Here is a 26,425-nt window from a genome sequence, read left to right as displayed (position 1 = left end):
TCCTCTGCTTTTGACATGGTGAATCACAAAATCCTGACCATTTGTCTCTGCGATACCTTGGTTATCACAGATAAGGCTCTGGCATGGTTGTCCTCTTTTCTCTTGGACCACCCTTCCCAGGCTCAACTTGGGTCTTTACTCTCCACACCACACTCTCCACATGTGGTGTTCCCCAGGGCTCTAACCTCTCCCCCTGGTTTTTCAATGTCTATCTGGCCGCTGTGGCCCTCCTGATCTCTACCTTTTCTTCTAATTTGTAATATTATGCGGATGACACGCAGCTCTCGTTCAGGCTACCCTCGTCATCCTCCTCCTCACTCATCCCTAACGGCCTATCCACTATTCAGACATGGTGCACCTCTAATGATCTCTGCCTGAATGCCAGGAAGATGGAGATCCTTCTCATTGGAACCCCTGCTCCCGCTTTTCCCCCCTGTCTCTGGCTGGCCTCCCTGGGCCCTCTACCCTCACCCTCTTGTGTGGCAAAAACCTTGGGGTCATCTTCAGCTCCACTCTCTCTTTCTCTCTACACATCACAGACTTTGCCAGAAAGTCCCACTTCCAGCTGTACCTCCTTTTCTCACCTTCCCCCAGAAACCCACTCTCTCCAGAGCCCTGGTTCTCTCTAGTCTGGATTACTGTGATAACTTGCATATAATGAGGATCTGATTTCAGTTTGGACCCACCTTACCAACAACCTGGATCTGAGACAGCAAAGAGTGGATGGGAGAAATTTCCCCGGTAACCCTAGGCCCCTGCACCGGAAAACAGAAGTATAGGGCTCCCAGGGAAACCCTCTGGGGTAGAAAACCCTATGCATCTTCACTGGGGACTTCTATTTCTTCTGTTGGTTGGATATCAATATTCCAGACATGTACTGGAAACCTCAAGGTGCCTCTGTGGTATATTCAGGACGTGAACTACAAGCCTCAATGTGCATCTGTGGTGAGGGGGCACTGCAAGGGAGGAAGGGAAAGGATAGGTTTAATCAAGAAAGCAGAGCAGAAGGGCGAAAGAACCCTTTCTGAATGAAATAAGAAATAATGAATAAGCCAGTGTTCACAGAGGAGAGAAACGAACATGGAATCCGGAATCAGGTCGGAAGGAGGTCTGAGAATGCCTGTAAGTAGCACAAAGAATGGAGAATGTAGAACCTAACAACAGAGAACGGAATGTTGAGATTCCGTAACCCTACCTACCCGGTAGTTGAGTCACATCGTATCGGCTCGGAGTGTTCACTGTGTTCCTTGCCAAGCAGCGATAGTTTTACAGAAGGGGGAGAAACAATCCCAGAGGCTCGGGTTGTTAAGTTCCACGCTGCAACCTGCAGGGTGGCTATGAGAGAGAGGCCATTAGATGTCAGTATGAAAGCAAAACCAAAAGTTGCTAAGGTAACCCAGCAATGCGTTCCTAGCCGGAAGCGGATACACCTTCTAAACAGTTTGCTTGGAGTGAATACACTAGCAATGTGGGCGAGGTGATTCTAAGGAAGAGAGGAGTTATGGATCATAAGGCAAGATAGGCCGAAGGATTTAAAGAGTCTAGACAGAACGTATGCAGACGTACAGAGCGTTTGCTACGACCAGTAGCAACGCAGTGAGTTCCCATTCTTGCACCCAGAAAAGCATTCCCCTGCCTGGGGGGCGGAGCCAAGTGAGGACGTGCCTCCTGAATGTCTGCAATGCTGCATTCCCCTGTAGGCGCCATATTAGGTGGATTCTGCAGGGCAGAACTAATCTGTTTCCATCGATACCACAACGACCAGCAAAATCTGTTCAGCATGATAATTACTGCAACAGCATCTTTATCAATTTACTTTACTCTACCCTTTGCCCTCTACAACTCATCCAGAAAAGGATCACAAGACTTTTCCTTGGCCTCAAGTCCAGGGACCGCATTTCTGCGGCTCTGATATCCCTTCTCTTGCTCCCCGTGGCTGCAAGGATCAGGTTCAGCACCTTCTGCATCGTCCACAAGGCATTCTGGGGCTGGGGCCCTTACAATCTCTAACTCTCTCTTCCAAAGTACCTTCCTACTAGAGCCCTCAGCTCATCTACTTACTGCGGGTGAGTCGTGTCTCCAAGTAGAGACTGGGTGGTAGATCTCTTTCCTCTGCAGGTGCCTCCCCCTGGAACGGCCTCCCTGCAACTCTCCGCCTTGAGCCGGATCTCCTTACGTTCTGGTAGCTCCTCAACACCTTCCTCTTCTCCTCTTCCTTCTCTCTGCCTCTCTTCTGCTAACATTTCCCTTCCTCCTACACGCTATGCTGACTGGCTGCTTGGTGTTCCTCTGAGTCATACAGGGCACCAGACCCCTCCCGCTGTATGGACCCACTGCACTTGCCTTTTGGTCTTCATGCACTGCCGCCTGGCCTACTTTGCACTACCTCAGTGTAGCACCCTTGGGAGGCCCAGCCCTTTCTTGCAATAAACTCAGGGCCCTGTTGCTCTGGGTGCACTTTCCCCCCGTAGCCATCCCCTGCACTTCCTGGGTGCGCACTTGCACGATATAAATGATACTAGGCCTAGTAAGATCGTTTGTCTTGTTTTCTCTTGCCCCCCCTACCTTGTTGCACCTTGAAACACTTGTGTATAGGTGCACTAAAAATTAACATAATCAATCAATCAATCAATCAATCAATCAAAGCAGACGGGAGCACTCAATGGTGCTATTTGTCCCATTTCCCTCATTCATGAGGAGATTTCGAAAGAGTACAATAGGAGTGTACCAGGCTGTCCACCTTGGAATGATAACCTTCTATCAGAAAATAATTCATATGGTTAGTCTAGTGTTGCCCCTTGGGAAATACAAGTGAGGTGGTTTGAACAGAACGCCTGCAACACAGGGCCAGTGGTCAGTGGACCCTCAGACTGTGGCAGGCTAGTCACAACGCAGTGTTCCAGTAATAGCAGTTTGAAACTGCAATCAGGCAAGGCCTTTGTTAAGAGCAGGTGACCGAAGAAACATTTACATGGGCAGCAACAGCTGTGTTTTCACATTAGATTTCTTCTGTAAAGTACTTGAATTACAATGGCCCTCATTACGACCCTTGCGGAAATCGAAAAACGATGGCGGAAATGCAATACCGCCATCGAATAGCGCTCGGTGCGACTATGACCCGTCACCGCAAAGTACGAAGCCATTAGCGACACCGTAGTGAACGCCAACGCTAACTGCACCAAGCACGCGCGCGCGCGCCATGCCAAACCGCAAACACCACCATGGTGCAACGGTACGCCAATTCCGACCCTAGCGGACATGTACCTAACGCCATCAGGCATGGCGGAATGTACCATTCCGCCATGGCGAGAAGTACGGCATCGCGAATCAACCGTAAACGGCCCCACTGAGTGCCTGTACACCGCTCCCTGCCCACAAAGTACAACTCCCCGTAGGTGCAATGAAGCCACAATGCAACCATTGAAATGTACAAGTCACCCATGCATGCCAACGAACAAAAGAAACACAACAGGGGCCAATGGGAGCTGCAGGGCACAGATGGCACGAATACAGAAGCCATCCCAATGGACATGACCACAGTCCCCCACCAAGAAACGCACGCAAACACAGGCACCTGTGACCAGCAATATTCCGAAAACCACATCATTCAACCAGTCCACCTGGCTGACCGGCATCTGTTACACAAAACCCAATCCCCCGCCCCTGAGCATGACAACATTCAAACTGGCATATTGGCAGCCCCCATCCCTGACCTCACTGGGCTTCGTAGGCAAACGCGCACAGCACAGTACCACGCAACTAAACCCCGAAGCTGGAACCCAATGCAGATCTCCTCACAATACATCGCCCCCCAAATAGGCATATGCCACATCACTTGCAAAGAAAAACGCTACACGGGCCAAATCAGAATAGATATTTATGCACATCAAAATCACCAAGCACATACAGCCATCAGGCCATGAAATCCAAAACACCAATCACCATTGTGGGCTGCTTCCGCAAGAAATGACCAGCCACTACCTGTGTGTCGCCCTGTTCCCCCATGGTACACAGAGCCACATTCACGTCCGAAAAGGCAACATGGAAGCGCACAGAACCGCAGGGCCGTCCCAATGGGGAGGCACTAGTCCAGCTGAAAGGCCGAAATGTTGCTCCGAGCCACCAGTACTGCGTAAGGGCATGTGGCACATTGGCGATCGTCCCATAAGATCGTAATGCTGCTCCACTGATTAACACGAAGCAGCAGGTGTCGGGAGTAAAATCCATCTGCAGGAGTGGCATACAGATGGCAGTGGCAAAAGGGGAGGAGATACCTGTCAACCAAAAGAAAAGAAAAAGAACAGAATGGCCATCAGAACTACATACCAACAACTCACTTCAATGATCACACGAAATCCACAGCCATATGCATGCTAGCCCACTCCAAAGGAACATCACCACCCCAAAACCACTTGCGACTCATAACCATCTATATCGAGGTGCAAACACCATCGCAAACGAGTGTCTGAGGGCGCCTCGAGACAGGGAGGGCTCAACAAGGCCAGATGGACGATGGTCCCACTATGGCAGCCCTGCATCACATAGCGTAGGGGAGGCGGATAGATCCCAAGAAGCCCTGTACATGGCAAACTCTGTATCAAATCACCTGCCCATGCATCCATCCATCATTCCCTCATCCCGGGATCAAAATGCCTGAATAATTACTCACATGACATTAGAAACATCCATTGAGTCTGTGCGTTATGCAGCCTGCTAAATCCACAGTGCCCCAGCCCGTAATTCCAGTGTTGTGAAGTAACATGTATTTGGGAACGGACGGCCTCATCGCCCACGTAGCTATTGCGCATCCCAAACTATTCATATCAATCATTGCTCCCTCGCCATGGGCCCTGTCTCAAGGACATAGAACAATAGAACGTTACATTTGCAGTCAGACCTGTGGGCATCTCCTCGCCGCTAGCTGGAAACCGAAAGCGCCGCCCTTCGAATTCCTCATTTGCAACATCACGTCGAAAAGGCATCTGTGGCCGTTTGAAATCACTAATCATCCCATCGAGTGCGGCTGTGTGTGAAAATGGCAACTGCCTTCACCCACGAATGGGACGCCCCGCCCGTCGTTGCAACTCGGTACAGTGATGCATGAGGGCCCACCGTTACTCGAGTACTACGTCCCACTGACCCCTCACAAGTCTGTTCGCGACTGCACAGATAGTATGTGAAACAATGGGACCACAGCAGAATGAACATATCAACCAATCTTACACGGCCATCGGGTACTAATACATGATTGCAATAGCAAGATACAATTCCCCGAATTGCAGCGTTGTGCGCGGGACGTGCTCGGCCAAAGGGGAGAGCAGTTTGCACAGGTGGAATCAATCACCACAGGTGGAGGCCATACAGCCTGAAAACACATAAATTGCACAGCCAGTCTCCTCCCACAACCACACCGAAATGCTACCGGCAGGACTCGCGATGTTGGCCCTGGGGGACCTGATAGCACTGCAAGTGCTCCGACTCCAAGAAGTAGACGAACACCAACTACAACCAGCCGCACGGAGGAGACGCAGGAGGAGGAGGAGGCCAAGGCAGGGCCAGCAAGGCCCACCAGCACAGCCACTACCACCACGCAGGCAGCCCGCAATTCAACGCCTCCGAGCACATCCGTTCAACCTCACTGATGAGCAGATCCACACCCTCTACCGTCTGGACCGGGACACCATAGCCGCCATTGTGGACATGACACAGGCTGACCTTGTCAGCATGATAGATAGCCCAACCGCCATCCCACCCCTACTGAAGGTGGTGTCTGTACTCCACTTCCTGGCCACAGGCACCTACCAGCACACAGTCGGACAGTTGCATGGCATTTCTCAGCCACTGTTCTCACGGACACTATTGCAAGTGCTCGATGCCCTCCTGAAGCACGCAGACGACTACATCTCTCTACCACGCTCGGAGCAGGAAATTACCAACACAAAAGTGGGATTCCATGCACTTGCCGGCATACCGGGTTGCATTGGTGCCATCGACTGCACCCATGTTGAATTGGTCGTCCCACATGCCATGGAGGCCCAGTACCGCAACCGAAAACAATTTCATTCCCTGAATGTACAGATGGTGTGTGACTCCAACAGGATCATTACACATTGTTGTGCCCGATTCCCTGGATCAACCCATGATTCTATGGTCTTGAGGAACTCTACAATACCACGCTACATGGAACGACACGCAGGGAACAGATCCTGGCTACTCGGTGAGTCTCATTACATGCATGATGATGTGGGGTATGTGAATTGTCAATGACCTGCCAGGAAGGGGGGGGGGGTGCGTACGTATCAATGGCATTCCACATCATACGTTTCTCGTCCACATACAGGTGATGCTGGATATCCACTGAAGAGATGGCTCCTCACACCAGTCCGGAACCCACGGGACCAGCATGAGGAGGACTACAACCATGCCCACTCACGTACCCGTGTAGTCATCGAACAGGCATTCGGCCTACTGAAGACCCGTTTCCGCTGCCTCAGCAGGTCTGGCGGGGCACTCCTGTACCGCCATGAGAAGGTTGCAAGGATGGTCATGGCATGTGTCATGCTCCACAACATGTGCGTACGTAGAAATGTGCCCATGCCCCCTGACGCAGAACTGCAAGCACCTGATGATGGTCATGATGAGGGTGGGGATGTGGCAGCACCTCATGGAGTCTGCGAGGCACCGGAGGGCCGTGACATTCGTCAGCATCTCATTGATGTATGCTTCTAGCACTCACGCCTGGTGGCTGATGCATGGACACGGGACTCGTGGCACTGCGTGTGTCTGGGACATGCACAATATGGACTGTACGCCTATGATGGCCTAGTACACAAAGATCAATGTCCACACTTCTCATTGGTTGATCGTGCACTTTTTATGGCATATGTGATATCATGTTGAACACCCTATCGACCCGCCACCCAAGTGAGCCCAACACACCCCCTCCACCCTCCTACCTCCCACCCGAACACCAGTGTCCAAAGATGCTCATTGTCAGTGGGCTGTCGCTATTGCATGCCCCCTCTGCGGGTATCAGGGGCACCCCTGCCTGTGGAGCGCAGGTTCCTTCCAGATCTACGTTGGGGGCTGCCCTGGACGGAACTTGCAACGGATGATGTGTCTGCCTGCTCACGTCCATGCATGTCCCTAAGGGTTTGCGAGAGCTCAGTGAGCACACGGCGCACTGCGGCAAGTTCGGCACATACGTCTTTGGACGTCGCATGCAGTTCCCCCCTCAGGCTCTCGGTGCTACTCTCCATTTGGACTCTCAGGCTCTCGGTGCTACTCTCAATTTGTGCCCTTAGCGTCTCTGTACCTCTCTCCATTTCTGCCCTAAGTGTCTCTGTTGATGTTTCTATGTCTGCCTTGGTGCCCCCACATTCATCGGCATGGCCCTTGAGGAGTGTGGCCATTTGCTGCTGTTGGACGATTAACTTGTCGAGGGACTGTTGCCTCTGCTGGGCCATGGCCATTTGCGGTGGTGTCACAGAGGGGCTGTTGTCCTCATGTTGCCTTGCCACAGGGCTTGTGGGGGATGGCCAGTCGTCGTCTTGTGGCTGCACCTGCGTGGTATCCTCATGTTGTACGGGAGGGGACAGACAGGGGGATTGGGACAGGTCATGGATGGATCTGACCTCGACATCCCCGTCTTCTGTGTCCGAGCATGCTGCCATCAATGGGGTGTCACCTATGGTGCTGCTGCCACCAGAGGCAGTGCCTTCTGTGGCATCCATTGGGGGGACCTGTGGTGGTGGTGTTGTGGCCATGCTGGCTGCTGGGGTGCCTGTTGATGTTCCCTCCTCTGTGCTGCCACCTGATTTGTGCTGCTGCCGTGTCTTGATGCGTGCAGCTGAGGTGGAGGGTCTCTGGCCGTTGGTCTTGGCCCTCTTTGCAGGTGTGCTGGTAGGGGTGTCCTGTAGCTCGTCGTTTGGATCGGACCCTGTGGTGGAGTAAAGGAGGGCGAGGGTTATTGATGGGTCAGTGGGAATTGGAATGGCATTGTATCACATGCATTGGGGTGGTACCTGAGGGTGATTTGGGTCGGGGTCTTGGAGGTGCTTTGATTTGTGTGTGGAGTGAGGGTGCAGTTGTTTGGCAGCCTGCAGTTAGGGTGTGCCTGCTGCACGTGTAGTGCGTGTATTACGGGTTTTTAATTATTTATGTATTTATTGTGGGTTTTGACGTGCGCTTTCAGGCCGATGTGTGTGGACGTTCTCCTGGACATGTGTTTCTGTTGCACTATGTGGACGCATGGTACTTCACATGGTTGGACTTTGTGGATTTGGCATTGTTTTATCTGGCCCACCTACCTGAATCTTCGGATGTCTGCACTCCTTTCTCCATCCCTCCGACTCCCTCTATGCTCTCCATTCCGATGGTGGAGGCACAGATTTCTTCCCAGGGGGTCAACTTGATGGGTGATTCAGGACCTCCCCCGGTGGCTGTGGCAATGTTGCAGTTGGCAGAGAGTATGCTGCGGACGCGTATCCGCAGGTCGTCCCATCGCTTGCGGCATTGCTGTGGGGTGCGGGGTGCGGTCCCCACCGCACTTACCCGCTGTGCCACCAGAGCCCATATGGCCTTCTTGTTTGCAAGTGCCGTCCTGGTCATTTGCGTGGAGAAGACGACGGCTGCATTCTCCTGGAGGGTCTCTGTTAGCACGGTGAGTTCCTCACGGGAGAAGTGGACCTGCCGCTTGCGGTCGCACGCTTTCTTCGCTACTTTTCCCATTTTTCGTGGTTTCGCTAGGGTGGTTGACGGGTTGGGGTGTGTTTCAGGGTAGTGATTTTAGTGGTTGTGTGGTTTTGGTGTTTTTATAGGTGTACGCCGGGATGTTTCCCGTTCCGGGCCCATGTTTTAACTTCCGTTTCCGTATATTTCCGGGCACCGTACTTTCCGGTAGGCGCACACTGCGGTGACCGCTAAGAGGGGTGGCGGTATTGCACCTAGGGCGCCGTACGGCGGCGGTGTGGGCCGTTTTGGGGTCATTTCCGCCATCGCGGACTTTGCACTTCCGCCGTGGCGTGGTGCTCGTGCCCGATGGGTCGGAATGGGCCGCACTTTGCTCCTTCGTACAATGGCGGAAACGCTATTTACGCTGTGGTGCTCCGGTCAGTCGCTTTCCGCAAGGGTCGTAATGAGGGCCAATGTAATGAAACCAGGTTCATTTGTTTAGCAACGATTTATTGATATTGAGGAGAGTTTTTGTTGCATGGCACAGAGGTGTACTTTGCAGTGACATGTGCCAGTCAGGTAGGCGCATTCTAGAGTTTCACCCTGGGCACCATGTTGGCTAGAAACGGCCCTGGTGGGGGTAGGTGCATGATCTTCCTAATGATCGATGCCCTGCCTTCGATTTGACCAACACATGCAAAAGCAGTACAACGTATGTAGTTACCGTCATCAGAGTTCTGCCATGAGTGGGGGGAGGGGTTGTATGATATTCTGCATCCTAATGGCAGAATGACAGAGGTGGCGTTCGGAAATCGTCAACACAGCGATACGGTCAGGCCAACAATAATCTCTGACAACATCGGAAAACTAGAGAAGGGGAGATTCCTGCAGTAGAATTGCATCTCCAGCCATGCTGCACCTGTTGACTTTCTTAAGATCTTCATGATCCCTCTTGGCTTTTCCCAATGCATAGAGTATTCCCTGGTCTCGCGATTTTAGGCAGCAATAAACTCCATCAAGATTTTCCCCTTCAATTAATTGCACCATTCTATTTTTATTCATTGCTCTGTTAATATGGGGCAGAAAAGTAGGGGGCACATACACTGTAGAACCTATTATACACACACACACGCAAATGATATGCCAGTGTACATTATGTTGCAAAGGAAAGTAGCTTAGGATTCCTGCTCTAAACATTTTAATGTCCCAGAAAAGTATTTGTGATTTCTTTAACACTTCACAATTTGGTAATATTGTCATGCCTACATGCAGTGGGCTAGTGGAACTATTTAATGAGATACAGTGAGAGCAAATGCACTGGGGGTTACAGGGGGCAGTACAGAGCTGAAAAGATGCTCTGTAGGTTCTGATGTAAAACGTTTAATCCAAGTTCAACGTTAACTAACTGGCTGTTATAAGGCATTAGAATAAAGCGAGAGTTCCGATGTCTCCCTTGAATGAACTACTTAGTTCCACTGATCCTCTGGCTTCTGTATAAATGTAGTGTGTGGACTGGATGAATATTTTAAAGGGGGGGGGGCAGGAAACAGTTATTTTTGAAAGTGAACAGAAAGATAAAATGAGTGTCGGACTGCTTTCTCTTGACTCCTTGAAGATTAGAAAGAGCTGTCATAGGGATGCACAATATCATACAACAGCAGAAGCTGGAAGGCTGGGAACGTGAGCGGCTGCGAAGTCCGGGCTAACAAGGACAGGAGACAGTGAATGCAGCAAGCTTACCCTGCAATGGGGGCTTCCTAGGACCTCTTCTCTGCTCCACTGCTGCTCCTTTGCCTCTAATTCCATAGTGGCCAAATGCATCTATTCCCTAGTTTTTCTCATGGCCCTGGTTCCCTAGTGCCCCTATGTCTCTGGATCTCTTGTCCTCTCTAGGCTGGAGTGTTTCAACAGCCTCTTTCTAAATCTTCCTGCCTCTTTTTGTGGAGGAACTAGCGCCTTCCTGCACCCCTCACCCCTCCAAGCACTTTACAATTAGGCAAGACTTCTGTTGACTGTTTCTAAAGCACTATAGCACTAGGAAAGCCTTTTTCATGCAAGTATAATTACTCACAGACATGGGTGGCCACTAAATGAAGATAGTATTTAAATATAAGGTGTAAACAACTATTAGCTGAATACACTTGTAAATGTTATTCTATGTAGTTTTAAAATCTCAACGCACGACAGAAGTAGACTCTGTGCCAAAAGGAATGCAGCCTGTGCTAATAATAGACTGCAGGCATTGCTGTGGTGTTCGCTAAGGCTGGCAGAGAGCAAGAGGTAACTCAGCAGGTGATGGCTGTCTATCAAAAGCCCATGCAGCCTAAGACTCAATGCACAGCATACAGAATTATGAAATCAGGTTTAAAAGAGATTGTTAAACCAGATAAAAGTATGAGTGTAATGAGTGAAATGTGGAGAGTATGGCAGGAAGGTGTGTTTATATATAAATGTTCATAATGTATCAAAATGATGAAAAATGAAGCTACAATGTATTCTTGCATAGGCTAGCAGTATGCTATGTAATTTTCCCTAAACGGAAACCCAGCCATGAAAGAAGGAAGACTGCAGCACCCCTTGTAAGGGAAGAAGGACAGTTTTGGATGAGCCGTGCCAGTATCCAGTGACCAAGTTAGACAGTATATAAGGCTCCTGCTTGGCATCAGTCTGCAGGAGCTGGGAGCGGTTGAGGGACAGAATATACCGTACAGGAGCAGAGTTCTTTGCCCCATCCTCATTTCTGAACAGATTAAATGTGTTATCCTTGCAAGATAAAGACTCATGGCCTTAATTCCCTAGAGGGGTGAACTTTAATCTGGTGTGAGCGTGATTAGGGGTACCCGTATAAAGGGGTGCCCATGTAAGTTGGGCTACCTTTCACTCTACTCTTCGACCATTACAACTTATTCAGAACTGGACTGCGAGAATTGTCCTTAGCATCAAGCACAGGGATCGTATCTCTCCAGCTCTGAAATCTCTTCACTGGCTCCCCGTGGCTGCAAGGATCAATTTCAAAACCCTCTGCATCATCTACAAGGCTCACTGGGGCCTGGGACTGCTCCTTTCTCTTCCAAAAAAATCTTCCTTCTCAAGCTCTCCACTCATCCACAGCCAACTTTCTGAGGGTCAGACGCTTCTCCAAGCAGAGTCTATCTCCTTGGCTGAGGCCTCCCTCTGGAACAGCCTCCCTGCCTCTCTTAAACTTGAGCAGAACCAACTCTGGGTCCGGAAGCAACTGAAAGCCTTCCTTTTTGGTCCTGCTTTCTCTCTTCCTCTCCCTAGCTGATGATATGATTGATATGATATGATTGTTTATTTATATAGCGCCTATACACAATGTGTTTCAAAGCGCTTCAAGGCAAGGGAGGGAACAAGGGAAAATACAACCAGATTCTTACAGGCCATGAACAGTAAGGATGTGAAATTAACTATCGTACTCAGCCTGACGACATTTCAGATAGTGCAAGAGCTAAGACATAGATAAGGAAGGGAGGGGGAGAGTGGGAAGGAAATGGAAACAGACAGGCGACTACCGTACTAGGCCTGACGACATTTCAGGTAGAGCCGGAGAAAAACAAAAGGTGAGGGAGAGGGGTGCAGAAAGGGAGGGGAGGGACAAAACAAGCGACTATCATACTAGGCCTGACGACATTTCAGATAGTGCTGGAGGGGTGGTGGGGAGTAAAAAAACAGTAATGGGAGGGTGGAGGAAACAGACGAGGTTGTTATCATATTAGGTCCAGGGACAATTCTGATAGAGTAAGTGCATAGAAGAAAGTAAGGGGAGGAGAAAGGAAAAGGGAGAAGGGAAAGAAGGAAAGAAAAGAGAGTAAGCTGTCAAAAAGTGTGGTGAAGCAAGAGTGGAGAGCGAATACAATTGCAGAAGTCAGTAGTAACACATAATGTTGCAAGCCAGGATACAAGATGAAGATGGGAACAGCATGATTCAGGGCAACCATGAGTACAAGATGCAAAGGAAGTCCAGCATGAGAGTTGAGAAAGAGTGACGCACCGTGAATGAATGAAGTCCATAAAAGTCAAATCCAGCATTGGCCACAAGACAGTGATGGTGAAGGAAGGCACCAGGTGGGCGGGGCTAGCTAAGTGGTGAAATAGAGCAGCAGGCAGGAAGGTACCAGGTGGGTGGGGCTTAGGCCAGGTGACGTAGATCCACTTCTACCTGCTCCCCATCTGCAAAAGTAAAGAAGCTGGAGGGCTCCTTAAGTAGGGAAACAGAGCGGCAAGCAGGAAGGCACCAGGTGAGCGTGGCTTGCTAAGTGGTGAAAAAGAGTGGGAAGCAGGAAGGCACCAGGTGGGCGGGGCTTGCTAAGTGGTTAAAAAAGAGCGGCAAGCAGGAAGGTACCAGTTGGGCGTGGGGGATGCACCTGACTGCTCCATGCACAGGTCACCTGGTCACCCTCTGAACTCGGGCCCAGGCTCCTACATGTTCAGTTGCCCTCGCACGGCGTCCCGGCTACCCAGCACTTAAGGGTCTGTATCTGCAACCCTACAGTCCCTTCTCTCTGCACTTATTAGCCACCTGCTGGCTGCACTTGTGAGTTAACTCCACTCCTCCCTTCCACTCCCCCCTGGCACTTCACCCTTTCCCTCTTCCCAGCACTGGCGCGATCTGGCTGACACAAGGCCTAGTAAGTTCGTTATTTTGTCCTCCCTTTGTTTCCCCCTCCTTGTTTTGTCATGCCTAGAAACACTTGTTTACAGGCGCATTGTAAATGCCACATCATATCATATAATTTCATATCTCTACTGCCTTCTTGCATCTATATGCAGTTCCCATTTGTATCTTTGCTCCCTGTTGCCCACTGTCTCAGCCCTGAACACCCCGAAATGCAAGAGGTGTCTCCCTGCCGCTGCAGCAACGCTCAACTATTAATAGAATCCAGTGCAGCGGAATTCAGAATTTAATGGCCGATACTGCACATGCTATACCACGTCCCGCCACCCTGAAGCAATGGTTGCCATGCAAAACCTGCCTCTGCTCGCACAGGTCCCTGCCAGGGTCGGACTGGGGAATAAAATAGTCTCGGACACCAATTAAAAAGTGGCCCACAGCTGCAAATGGCGATTCAATCCTTTTGTGACAGACTTTTTGAATAGTACTCAAGGGGGGGTTGATTTAAAGACTATTGATTCCACAACAATGGTCAAAACTACTAGCTGCACAGTGAAGTAACTTTTCAAACTGGCCCACATTGGCCCAAAAAGTGGCCCACTTTGACCCAAAAAACTGGCATTTTATGGGTTTTTTTCGGGCATTGCCCTGTTGCCCTATAGCCCACTCCAAGCCTGGTCCAGCCGCAGGATTCCAGTCATGGTGGAGTATGATCCATGCAGTTTTGGAGGGAGGGTGAGTTAGGGCAGGCGAGCCCGGGGCTTTGGATCCTTGGCTCCGGATCTCGGGGCTCTCAACATGCCATGTGCTGGAAGGCACACTTGTTCGCAAAGCAGGATTTATTTTTCCCATGTGAACTTCCATCTGGCTGCTTGCAAGCTACTTTCAGTTTCCCACTATCATCTAGGGCTGCGTATTAAAGAGAGTTTTCTCTGGATCGCAACCATTTTTTACGTAAGATGTTGGAGGAGGGCAACGCTTAACCCTTAGGCGAGAAGCCTGTAAATGAAATCCTGTTATAAAGGCACACGGGACTGTCATGATTATATATGTAGCACTGTGGTATAACTTGCTGCATGTCCCTAGTGAAGAGCACAAGATATGTTTGTGCTGTGTTACACAAGTAGAATGCATTTTAAAACAATGGTAAGACGATTCTCGTGGGAGTGAATACCACAAATAAGCTATGCAGTCCCCACATTTAAGTCCTTGAAATGACAGTGGGCCTCATTACACGGTAGGCGGTAAGGGTTTACCGGTACCGGTATTTTACCGGTACCGGTAAATCCTTACCGCCTTACTACGAGGTCCCTTTGCGGGTTGGGGAATTTAACGCCTGCTTTTTGCAGGCGTTAAAAACCAACCCGCAAAGGGACCCAGGGAGATCATTACGGTACCGCAATTTGCGGTACCGTAATTAGCGCCTTCCCCATTCCCATTATGCCCTATGGGGCAAAAATGGGAATGGGGACGGGCAATGATGGAAGGAGGAATTACCGCCCGGCCAACCTTGGAATGGGGCGGTAATTCCCCTTTCCACTAAGGCGGTGCTGGTATTTTACCGGCATGAACCATGGTGCTAATAGCGCCATGGTTCTCCTCCTACCGTGTAATGAGGCCCAGTGTGTTGTGGGCTTCTAGGAAAGGGTTGGGCAGGGGCGGGGCTATAAAGATCTTCAATGGCCAATCCCAGGAACAGAGCTGTTGGAGGGCGGGCTATCACGGTGTATTTTCATATTTTCAGCTGTATGTATGGCTGTAGGCATCTGTGGGTGTGCGGGGTTACCAAGTAGGCTGATCCTGAAGATTGCTGAACACCCCCACCATCATTCTGCCATGGGGATGCAGAATATCATACAACACCGGATCACACAAACTGCACTTGCACCGCTCCTTAAAACAGAACTGCGTTTTCAGCAATGACTGGTCGCTCAGTTTGGGGCTGGTCATTGCGATGACACTTACAGGTGCGTCGTTCTACAACTCAAGATTAATAATGCCACTTCAATGAATTGCAACTGCTGTGCTATGTCTTCTGCTAAAACAATGTATTCCAATAAAAACGTGCACACTGGTCCGTGCTGGAGTTTCAGACTCAGCCTCGAGCGCGGGCTGAAAAACCAGTGCAAAGGTTTGTTTTGTTCAGCAGCAGGGTGCATGGGAAACACGCACCAGGGCAGAGAAGTAACGTGAGCCACTGCTGTCAACGCCCTCTGAAAACACCACAAGCTCCGCCTTACCATGACGATGAGCGTTTAGAGATAAATGTCAGCCGACTCGTTCAGGCCGGCTTTAGCTCAGCGGTTCCTTCTCGTCTTTACATGATTTTCGTGTTCAATCTCTGGTTCGTGTCCCGCGGGCGCTATCTGGCTTTTTGTTCGTTAACATTATACATTTTACATTTAAAAACGATTCTATTTAATTTGAAGAATTAAATTAAAATGTCATACTTTTCTACTATACACATAACCAGTAATGCAACCTCTGATTGCTGTGTGTCTTCGCCTGTCTATGGTCATTAAAACATACGATTGTACGAAAAGACTTTCAGGCACCTTAACAAGAGGATGAGGTGCAAGCTACTTGGCTGGTCATTTTTGCTGCTTAAGTAGGGTGAGCAGCTGTCTCGGTTTTTCTGGCACTGTGCTGGAGTAGGATCATCTGCCCCCCACCCACTTTGGAATGAACGTGCTTACGTTTACAGTCAAACCGCACAATTTATTAGCAGGAGCAGTGATGGCAATTCTGTAGGATCCCATAGGGGGCGGGAGGGCAGGGGTATTGCTCGGGTGGGGCGGGTGTGTGGTGCAGGTGATAGTCCTACTTTAATGTTTGTGCCCAGTCCAGTTTTTTTTCTTTTAGAAACATGGTCACCCTATGTGTTATGTATGGGGGGACCCATATATATATTCACTGAAAACCCCTTAGTTAAGGTTCAGTTAAATTGCACAAATTTAACGCAAAAAGAAAACCCTTGGAATGCAGCAGATGTGGGAGCCTTGACCAGCTTAAATCAGCGCTCTCCCATTGATGTCCTCCATAATGTTATTTTGTATGCCATTGTGAATCCCTTCTCTTATAATATGTATGTTTTCATGGGCTTTGCAACTGGAACACCGAGGTAAGGTAGTCATGACTTCCCACATCTGCTGAATTTCAAGGGTTTTGTTGTGTTAAGTCTACAGAACTTAACTGCAACTTAACTGTGATATGGTATGATAGGACATTTATAATGCGCCTATACACAAGTGTTTCAAGGTGCGACGAGGCAAGGGAGGGTAATAAAGGGAGGACGGACAGCGATCCTACTAGGCCAGGTGTCAAACAGATCGCGCAAGTGCGTGGGAAGGGGGCAGGGCCAGTGCAGTACATGGGAATAGATAATAACAATAAGCAAGTAATGACCTGTATGTGGCAAGTGCATTGGTAAGTGCAGACATCAGATGTCACGGTCGGGGACTGCAGGGATACAGAAACAGTCCCCAAGTGCGGGGCAGGGCTGGACTGGGAACTAAAAGAGGCCCTGGAAATAATTACTGGGGACCGAAAGAGGCCCTGGAAATAAAGTTCAAAGTGGCCCCATATGACACATTTTCAGCAAGCCCAATGCTTTTCCTATGAGAAAATTTGGAAATACCACACAAAAGAGGCCCAGGGTGCAGAGGCCCACCGGGAAATCTCCAGAGTTCCCTATAGGCCAGTCCACCCCTGGTGCGGGGGTTGCCAGGTGGGCAGTATAGGTGTGTGACGCTGGTTGTGGAGGGGCCAGGGCATAACATAGTTACCTGGACACCCTCTGATCTCGATCCAGGTAACTATGTTTTCTTTAGTGAATGGCAAGGGTTTTGTTACACGTCCATTTGCGTCCAGTCAGCCCAGGTGAGCGTGATTGCTGCGAGGACCATCCTGGCCTGGTTTGTGCATTATTTAAAATGTTCCCCCAGGCCCGCGCGCATTCCAGCTTCCCCGACTCCCAGTCTAGCCCCAATCCACTTTCCCCAGAGTCCGCCCGACACCCAGCCCACCTCCCCACCCCTCTGATAGGACAATTGCATAGCTCTCAACCATTTGTGTTTCAAAGGCTGGTGAAATCACCCAATTTTGTTTTTGGTGGGTGCGACGCCCATTGGAATGTATGGGCGTGCAGGATGCTTGGCGGGTGAGTCAGCTCTTTACAAGGCGGGTGACACCCGCCAAAAGCGTGTGAGTTGAGAGCTATGCAATTGCACCTTCAGTGTTTGGCTTGGTTACAGAGGCCATAGTCAAATGCCCAATTGCGTCCAGCCAGCCCAGGTGAGCGTGATTGCTGTGAGGACCTTCCTGGGCCTCGTTTGTGCATTATTTAAAAGGTTTTGTGCCCCTCCAGGCCCGCACGCATTGCAGCTTCCCCGACTCCCAGTCTAGCCCCAATCCACTTTCCCTGCAATCCGACCGCCTCCCAGCCCACCCCGCCACCCCCTGATAGGCCAGTTGCACCTTCAGTGTTTGGCTAGGTTACAGAGGCCACGCTCAGGTGCCCATTTGCGTCCAGCCAGCCCAGGTGAGCGTGATTGCTGTGAGGACCTTCCTGGGCCTCGTTTGTGCATTATTTAAAAAGTTCTGTGCCCTCCCAGGCCCGCACGCATTGCAGCTTCCCCGACTCCCAGTCTAGCCCCAATCCACTTTCCCCGCCGTCCGCCCGCCCGCCTCCCAGCCCACCCCCCAAATCCCTGATAGGCCAGTTCACCTGTCATAACTTACCTCCTCAGGGCAGTCCTCTGCCTGCCAGCCCCTGTGGCTAAGGGCCCCAAGGCAAAGGGCGGCTTCAACAGAGGCGGCTCCATACCATGTCTGCAGGTGTCTACAGGGGAAGAAAGTAGCCAGCCGTCAACCAGCAGCAACAAATAAGGGAGAGGTGGCCAGAGTGAGGAGTAGAGAAATTATTCTACTCTGAATGCCCTGCCATATAACAAACCTACTTGCATTGTGATAATACTGTGATTGTTAGCTTGTGCCCTCTAGGATAGTACTGTGATTATTAGCGTGTGTCCTCTAGGATAGTACTGTGATTATTAGCTTGTGCCTCTAAGATAGTACTGTGATTATTAGCTTGTGCCCTCTAGGATAGTATTGTGATTATTAGCTTGTGCCTTTAAGATTGTACTGTGATTATTAGCTTGTGCCCTCTAGGATAGTACAGTGATTATTAGCTTGTGCCCTGTAGGACAGTGCCCTCTAGGATAGTACTGTGATTATTAGCTTGTGCCCTCTAGGACAGTACTGTGATATTAGCTTGTGCCTCTAGGATAGTACTGTGATTATTAGCTTGGGCCTTTAAGATAGTACTGTGGTTATGAGCATGTGCCCTCTCGGATAGTACTGTGATTTTTAGCTTGTGCCCTCTGGGACAGTACTGTGATATTAGCTTGTGCCTCTAGGATAGTACTGTGATTATTAGCTTGTGCCCTCTAGGAAAGTACTGTGATTATTAGCTTGTGCCCTCTAGGACAGTACTGTGATGTTAGCTTGTGTCTCTAAGATAGTACTGTGATTATTAGCGTGTGCCTCTAAGATAGTTCTGTTACTATTAGCTTGTGCCCTCTAGTATAGTACTGTGATTATTAGCTTGTGTCCTCTAAGATAGTATGGTGATTAATAGCGTGTGCCTCTAAGATAGTACTGTGATTATTAGCCTGTGCCTCTAAAATAGTACTGTTATTATTAGCTTGTGCCCTCTAGGATAGTACTGTGATTATTAGCTTGTGCCTCTAAAATAGTACTGTGATTATTAGCTTGTTCCCTCTAGGATAGTACTGTGATTATTAGCTTGTGGCCTCTAAGATAGTACTGTGATTATTAGCTTGTGCCTCTAAGATAGTACTGTAATTATTAGTTTGTATTCTCTAGGATAGTACTGTGATTATTAGCTTGCGCCTTCTAGGATAGTACTGTGATATTTGCATGTGCCTCTAGGATAGTACTGTGAATAATTAGCTTTGCCCTCTAGGACAGGACTGTGATTATTAGCTTGCTCCTCTGGGATAATATTGCGATTGTTAGACTGCACCACACCCTTGAAATTAGCACATATTGACCTAATCACATCTAGGAAGCACCACAATAGAATAATACAGTGATTATTAGCCTCTGCCTCTAGGATAGTATTTTGATTATTAGCGTGTTCCCTGTAGGATAGTACTGTGATTATTAGCTTGTGCCTCTAAGATAGTACTGTGATCAATTAGCTTTGCCCTCTAGGATAATACTCTGATTATTAGGTTGTGCCCTCTAGGATAGTACTGTGATTAATTAGCCTTGCCCTCTAAGATAGTACTGTGATTAATTGGCTTTGCCCTCTAGGATAGTACTGTGATTATTATCCTGTGCCCTCTAGGATAGTACTTTGATTATTAGGTTGGGCTCTCTAGGATAGGACTGTGATTATTAGCTTGCTCCTTTAGGATAATATTGGGATTGTTAGACTGCACTACACCCTTGAAATTAGCACATACTGACCTACTCACATCTAGAAAGCACCACAATAGAATAATACAGTGATTATTAGCCTCTGCCTCTAGCATAGTATTTTGATTGTTAGTTTGTGCCCTCTAAGATAATACTGTGATTATTAGCTTGTGCCCTCTTGGATAGTACAACCACTGAAATACCCTAGTGATATAACCCTAGTAGATCTCCTCAAGCAGACCGCCGAAACCTGAGACAGCGACCAAACTACCCTACCGACATCACCAGACTAGACAACTCCAACAGACAACCCCAAGCTTGTATCAGTCAATCCCCCACACCCAGTCCAACACCACAAGACAGCCGGACCTAAAGCACAAAGACCAACTCTGAAACAACAAACCAAAAAAAACAAATAAAAAAAACTCTCAGAACTCAAAATGCTGTGAAACAGGACCGAAGGAAAGACAAAGAGCAGAAATAACAAACCAAGCTGAACACCACCAAATACTCACAACTGCAGAACATACTCCCACAGACAAGAACGAACACAGAACCAGTGCTGAGAGAAGAGAGAAATCGCTATAGCTAACTCCATACCTCACAAATAACCACTCACCGGAACAAGCCGACCCAATGTACAACTCAAGTACGACCAACAACCGAACACAAACTCACAGAAGAAGAACGGACACTGCTAGAGACAACAAGAACATAATCGACGCCCTAACCCCTTACATCACCAAAACAAGAGGACCCTCTGATTGACAGCCACAAAATTTAGAAGAAGTGCCTGAGGAAAACAACAACCCAAGACTGAACCTAGAAGAGCTCTTCGACGACACAGACACAACTGTACCAACACCTCATCTACATATCGGCCTGGAAAGAAACCTTAACACCTGTCAGAAGACAACGCCGACAATAAAGCACAAACCAAATTATACTTTTAAAATCCATTGCAACCTAATAAACACAAGATCCATGTCAAACCACTCAATAGAGATCTTCGACCTTCTCTGTCCCAACGTCATTGACAACCTATTTATCACAGAAACATGACTGGATGACAACTACAAAATCACACTCCAAAGATACCTCCCCACCAACTTCAAATGCCGTCAGCTAAACAGGAAAAATAAAGAAAGGAGGAGGCCTCACAATAGCATTCAAAGAACACCTGAAAGTAAAGACAGACAAACCTATTAACATCATGAACTGCAAATCTAAGGTCATAAATCTATCAGCGAATCCAAAAACAAACATCAAATTCATACTGGTTTACAGACCACCAAAATACGATGAGACCTTCGTCGACAACTTTGTAGAAGCCATCACCAACATAGCCATCGAACATGAGCTTCTAATAATCCTGGGGGTCTTAAACATTTGGTTCAAAGAAAACACGCTAACTCTCAAAACTCACTAATTGGCCAGCTAACAACCATGAAACTACAACAGCTGGTGAAAGGGGCAACACACTCAGCAGGACACACCCTTGATGCAATCTTCGCCAAAAAAAACGTATCACCACAGCACAACCGATACAAATACTTTGGAGCGACCACCTGATCATCCCATTCATGATCACATTACCAACTCAAGTCAACATCCAGCCCCTCAAGGTTCCAACCACCAGAAAAAGAAACTGGAAAACCGTCAAAGCAAGCCACCTGATAGAACAACTGGAGACAACCAAACCTTCAACAGCAGAACTGGAGAAGGCAGATCAAGACGGGAAAGTGGAGCTACTCCACAAATGGATTGCTGATATGGTCAAAAACATCACCATGGAAAAACCATTTACCCCCTCAAGAAAAAAAGCAATGGCAAAATGGTACACCCCACTACCAAGCACCATGAAAAAGAACAACAAGAAGCTGGAATTGGAATGGAGGAAAGAATAAGATCAAGATAAAAAAAAAAACAGTTCCAGAAACAAATCCGATCGTATAAGAAGGAAATTCAAAAGGCAAAGAGAAGGCATTATGATGACATAATCACCAATGCCACCAACACACAAAAATAAATGTTCAACATCATAAAAGAAATGAGAAACCCACCAGGTTGTGACAACACCCCAATACCCTCACAGAAACTATGCAATGACTTGGCAGACCATTTCAAAAACAAAATTGAAATCAGACAACACACAAAACAGACAAACCAACCCTAACACTCAACCAACAGGACCAGACGAGGAGCCACAGCACAAACTCCAAAACGTCCCGGAAATAACAGTAGAGACATTCATCAAGCTGGTAAAACACAGCAAGAAAGCGGGATCACCCATGAATCCCTGCCCCCCTGACATCTACAAATCAATCCGCGCACCAGGAACACCATCAGAATATTACAGAAACCTCTTAAATCTGTCGCTCACAACAGGGACTGTACCACGATCCTTCAAATCAGCATATTTTAAGCCACTTTTAAAAAACACAAGTGGCGACGTGGAAGACCTCTCCAACTACAGACTGATTTCAAACATTCAAGACCCGGCAAAACACCTAGAAACATACGTATACAAATTAACCCAAGAACATGCAGAAAAACACCACTTGCTAGACCCAGCACAAGTCGGTTTCCGACCCGCAAAAGGAACAGAATCAGCACTACTATCCATATGGGACAGCCTAAAAACAAACGCAGACTCCAACACAACCTCGGCTCTTGTTCTGCTCGACCTCTCCGCAGCCTTCGACACAATAAGCCATGACACCCTAATCAAAAGATTGGAAGACATAGGCATAATAGGCATTCCTAACAGTCAGAACAGAAACCGTATGGATAAAACCCTTCGAATCTACTCCACGAGTTAATGATTGTGGAGTACCACAAGGATCCTCACTATCACCACTATACTTCAACATCTACCAGACTCCAGTAATCAGGATCTTCAAAAAATACATTACATACTACAACTACGCAGACAACACTCAAATCATCTACAAAATGGAAGTCACTCGACCCTGATAGAATGTCTAAAAGAAATCTTTGACTGGAAGAACACCAACAACTTGGAAATCAACCCAGGAAAGACAGAAATCATGATTATATCCAAAATCGAAGAGAACAACACCCACATTCCCTGTCAACCGCACCCAGAACATCTAAGGAAATGGCAACCGCACCCAGAAAATCTAAGGTAGTCAAAAAACCTAAGAGTCCTAATGGACAACGCACTAACCCTAGAACCACAAGTAAACACAATAATTAAGAAATGCTTCTTCCTTCTTCACACAACAAGAATAATCCTACCTTTCCTCTCCTTCACCCACAAAATACTGACAACCGTCACCCTCATCATGTCAAGAATTGACTCCGCAAACAGCCTCTACCTCGGGATGCCGGAATAAACCCTGAAGAAATTACAACGCATCCAAAATGCAGCAGCCAGACTCCTCCTCAAACCATCCAGAAGAGACAATATCTCTCCAGCATTAAAAATACTACATTGGCTCCCAATCAAACATTGTATCATGTGCAAAACAATGTATATAACACACAGGGCAAGCAGCGAACAGGGAGCAGAATTCCTACAAAAGAAAGTAACACTCACAGGCCAACCAGACTCCTCAGATCAAGTAATGAAATACGCCTAGAACCAAAACCATGCGCCAAGAAAAAACTAGGGGCTCTTCTTTCTCCCACCCAGCCGCAAAAACCTGGAACAACCTCCCAAAAGAAATAAGAAACACCAAAGACCACCTAAAATTTTGAAAACTTCTAAAAACCTGGCTCTTCAACACCTCAGAACCATATTGAAACAACTAAAACAATCAAACAGGAAACACAAAGAACAGATTAACAGAATATATGATGGCAAAGACAACAACCAGGACTGACTGAGGCAAACACCTACAAGAACAAGAGAGACAACGCTAGGTGGAATAGAACACAAGCGAAAACCCCATGAGGACAGAAATTAGCATACATGCCCAACACTACAAACAACCTTACCCACGCAAAGGACGTAGGGTACGGGCATAGCTCGCAAGTAAATCAATCCAAAAACTACATCACAACAAAGACAATTGGGATAAAAGGGCTGACCGAACACAAAGATAGAAACACAAAAGTAGCTAACTTAGCATAATAACAGAGAGATGAGACAGCCTTATCGCGCTGAAATGTAATCACCGAAAGGAAATAACCTTCCCTAAATCATGAAGGAGATGAAATAGAAATATGCATCTCTCCTAACAACAAGGATACTAACCAACCCAAAACAAAATATACTAAATAACCTCACCTTTCCTCACACACCTCTCACACTCCTACCAAATACAACCACACCTCTTAAGCACACACTTCACCACACCGCAACAACAAACACACTGCACAGACCCCCAAACAACAGCATACGACGGACTCAGAACTGAATAACACACCAAGATGCTCGGTGAACTGTGTTAACCGAACCAAAGCTGCCAACAGTACTTCACAGCTCCCTTGCTCTTCTCCAAACTTTGTCCTACTAACACGCCTAACCTATGCTCCCTTTCTTTCAGATCCGCCAGAGCGCCAGGGGACCATTCTGGTGGTGATAGTGCGTGGTACAAATATACTTTTGTTAAGCGCCATTAGCCATGCCCTCCGGCCGCGTCCACTGTACATGTTCCCCCATTATGCTTCTTTTGGACCCACTAGGTGGCCACGGCCTTTAGTCATGGCCACTCTACATGGCTTTCAGGCCCACTAGCCATGGCCTTTGGCCATGGCCAGTGGCCACAGCCTTTGGCCGTGTCCACTGTACTTGTTTCCCCAATATGTTTCTTTTGGACCCCCTAGGTGTCCATGGTCCACGCTATTGAGCACAGCCCTCTGTGCTCATTTGTTAGGGGAGTTTTCCTAAAGTCCACTTGAGCTAAGACTATAAAACTATCCCTCGGTATACAGGTCCCCAACTCTTAGTATAGGTCTGTACTACCCAAAGGATCTGGTAGCATGGCAGAGCCGCTAGGCTTATCTTAGGGGGAGGATTTGAGCTGTAGGTAAGTACACTGAGCCCAGTAAATGCAATAGTCCAAAGAAACTCTTACACACTGAAGTTAGATTAAAATATAGATTTATTCTATATACAAAAGACAGATAAGTAAATACTCTTTTAGACTAACCAATACACATAGGAATTATTCACAATACTTTTTAAAGGTGACCACTTCACTTGTAGTTGCTCATGGTTGCAATTGTTAGAGAGAATGACACTAACGACAGTTCTACCTTATTATCGGTAAAACAGCGCACTCGCATAGATTTACAGATAAACGGTAATCGTATTCATTTAGGAAAGTCACACCAGACAAAGTCTGTAGGAAGGAAAAGTAATGTTATTCACACTAGAGCAATATTAGATGCTTTAGCAACACATTTCAAGGCTCCTAACGCTTTGTAAGCCCAATCCCTAACTAGCCAAAAGTCAATGTAGGAATAGAACAAAATGTCTTATGTAGTAGGAGGAAAGGCAAAGTTCCTCAGGATACGTTAGTCACTACAATCAAAAATGCCTTGCAAGATAACACACAGAGACCCTGCGAAGGACTCCCTAAAAGGACACAAGCTGTCAAGTCTGGGCCAGACGTATGGGTGGACCCCCAAACACCTTGTAACGCACTCCAGTCACACTAGAGTGACTCTTCGGCTTAAGGTAAGTTCTAACTTTAGCCCCAAGTACCTTCGGTTAAAAGAAGTAAATGTAGCTGGATTCTCCCCTGTGCAGCAGCGACTGACCCAGTCTCCTGATTCCTCAGACTGGTGACGAAAGGAAGGACTCTGAATGGGATGGCACAGCAGCAGTCATGAGAAAGGACCCTCACCTTGGATTCCTTCAGTCTCCGGTCTGCGGTTTTGATGCCTTTTTTTTCAGCTCCAACCAAGGACGGTTATCGCCCAGTCGATCTTCCTTGCTTATTTGTTCCTGCACTCTGGTAAGGGAACTTGGATGATTGGGATCATGCCTCTGGAGGACCAACTGGAGCTCACCAAAGTTCTGGTCAGATTCGTCCTTGCCAAGAAATTGCACTGCAAATGGTTCAGAGGTCTCCTTGTATTCACGGTTTGCAGCCCTGCAAGGTCACAGCACCTCAGGAGATGGTTCGATGTGTAGTTCGTCTTGAGGCTGATTGGTACCAGCCATGGGTTTCGGCCGTGGCCAACATTCATGTCTTTCGGCCCACTAGCCAGGGCCTTCGCCCCTGGCCAGGGAGCATGGCCTTTAGCCCTGCTCACTGTATATTAAAACACTACCAGACCACAAGCCATGGCCTTCTGTCATGGACCGTGACCACGGCTTTTGGCCGTGTCCACTGTACATGTTCCCCAATATGTTTCATTTGGACCCACTATACATGTCCTTCGGGCCCACTGTCTATTTTAAAATGCTAACAGGTGAAAGCAAGCGTCCCCAAACAGCACGATCCTCCCCGCAATGAGAGACAATGAAGGACTCTCCCAAAATGGGAATAAGGCCAAGACAGAGTGCGGGTGAGCGTAAATGGGAGTTTATCAATCAGAATTGGGCATGCAAAGAACTCTGCAAACTCCGAGAGCGCTCTGTCTGACAATCGCAAAGACAGGCGTATATATTTACAAAAAACGTCATCAAAACCTACATACTATAGGGGGCACAAGTTCATTGGGATTGGGTGGCGATGACTAACTATAGGTGCTGCT

At 48.1% G+C, this 26,425-nt stretch overlaps 1 long non-coding RNA gene across 1 annotated transcript in view; it reads right to left on the bottom strand.

Annotated features, from left to right (window-relative positions):
• Window positions 1-1,590, bottom strand: part of LOC138581881 (uncharacterized) — a 42,433-nt gene extending 40,843 nt beyond the window's left edge. Inside the window, exon 1 of the long non-coding RNA XR_011304841.1 lies at window positions 1,200-1,590. This is a non-coding gene — a long non-coding RNA (uncharacterized lncRNA). The remainder of the gene's footprint in view (window positions 1-1,199) is intronic.
• Window positions 1,591-26,425: the final 24,835 nt, after the last annotated feature.

This window comes from Ambystoma mexicanum, chromosome 3q (assembly GCF_040938575.1).
Source record: "Ambystoma mexicanum isolate Mex_15411 chromosome 3q, UKY_AmexF1_1, whole genome shotgun sequence".
NCBI lineage: Eukaryota > Metazoa > Chordata > Amphibia > Caudata > Ambystomatidae > Ambystoma > Ambystoma mexicanum.
This window is presented reverse-complemented; position numbering and strand designations above follow the sequence as displayed.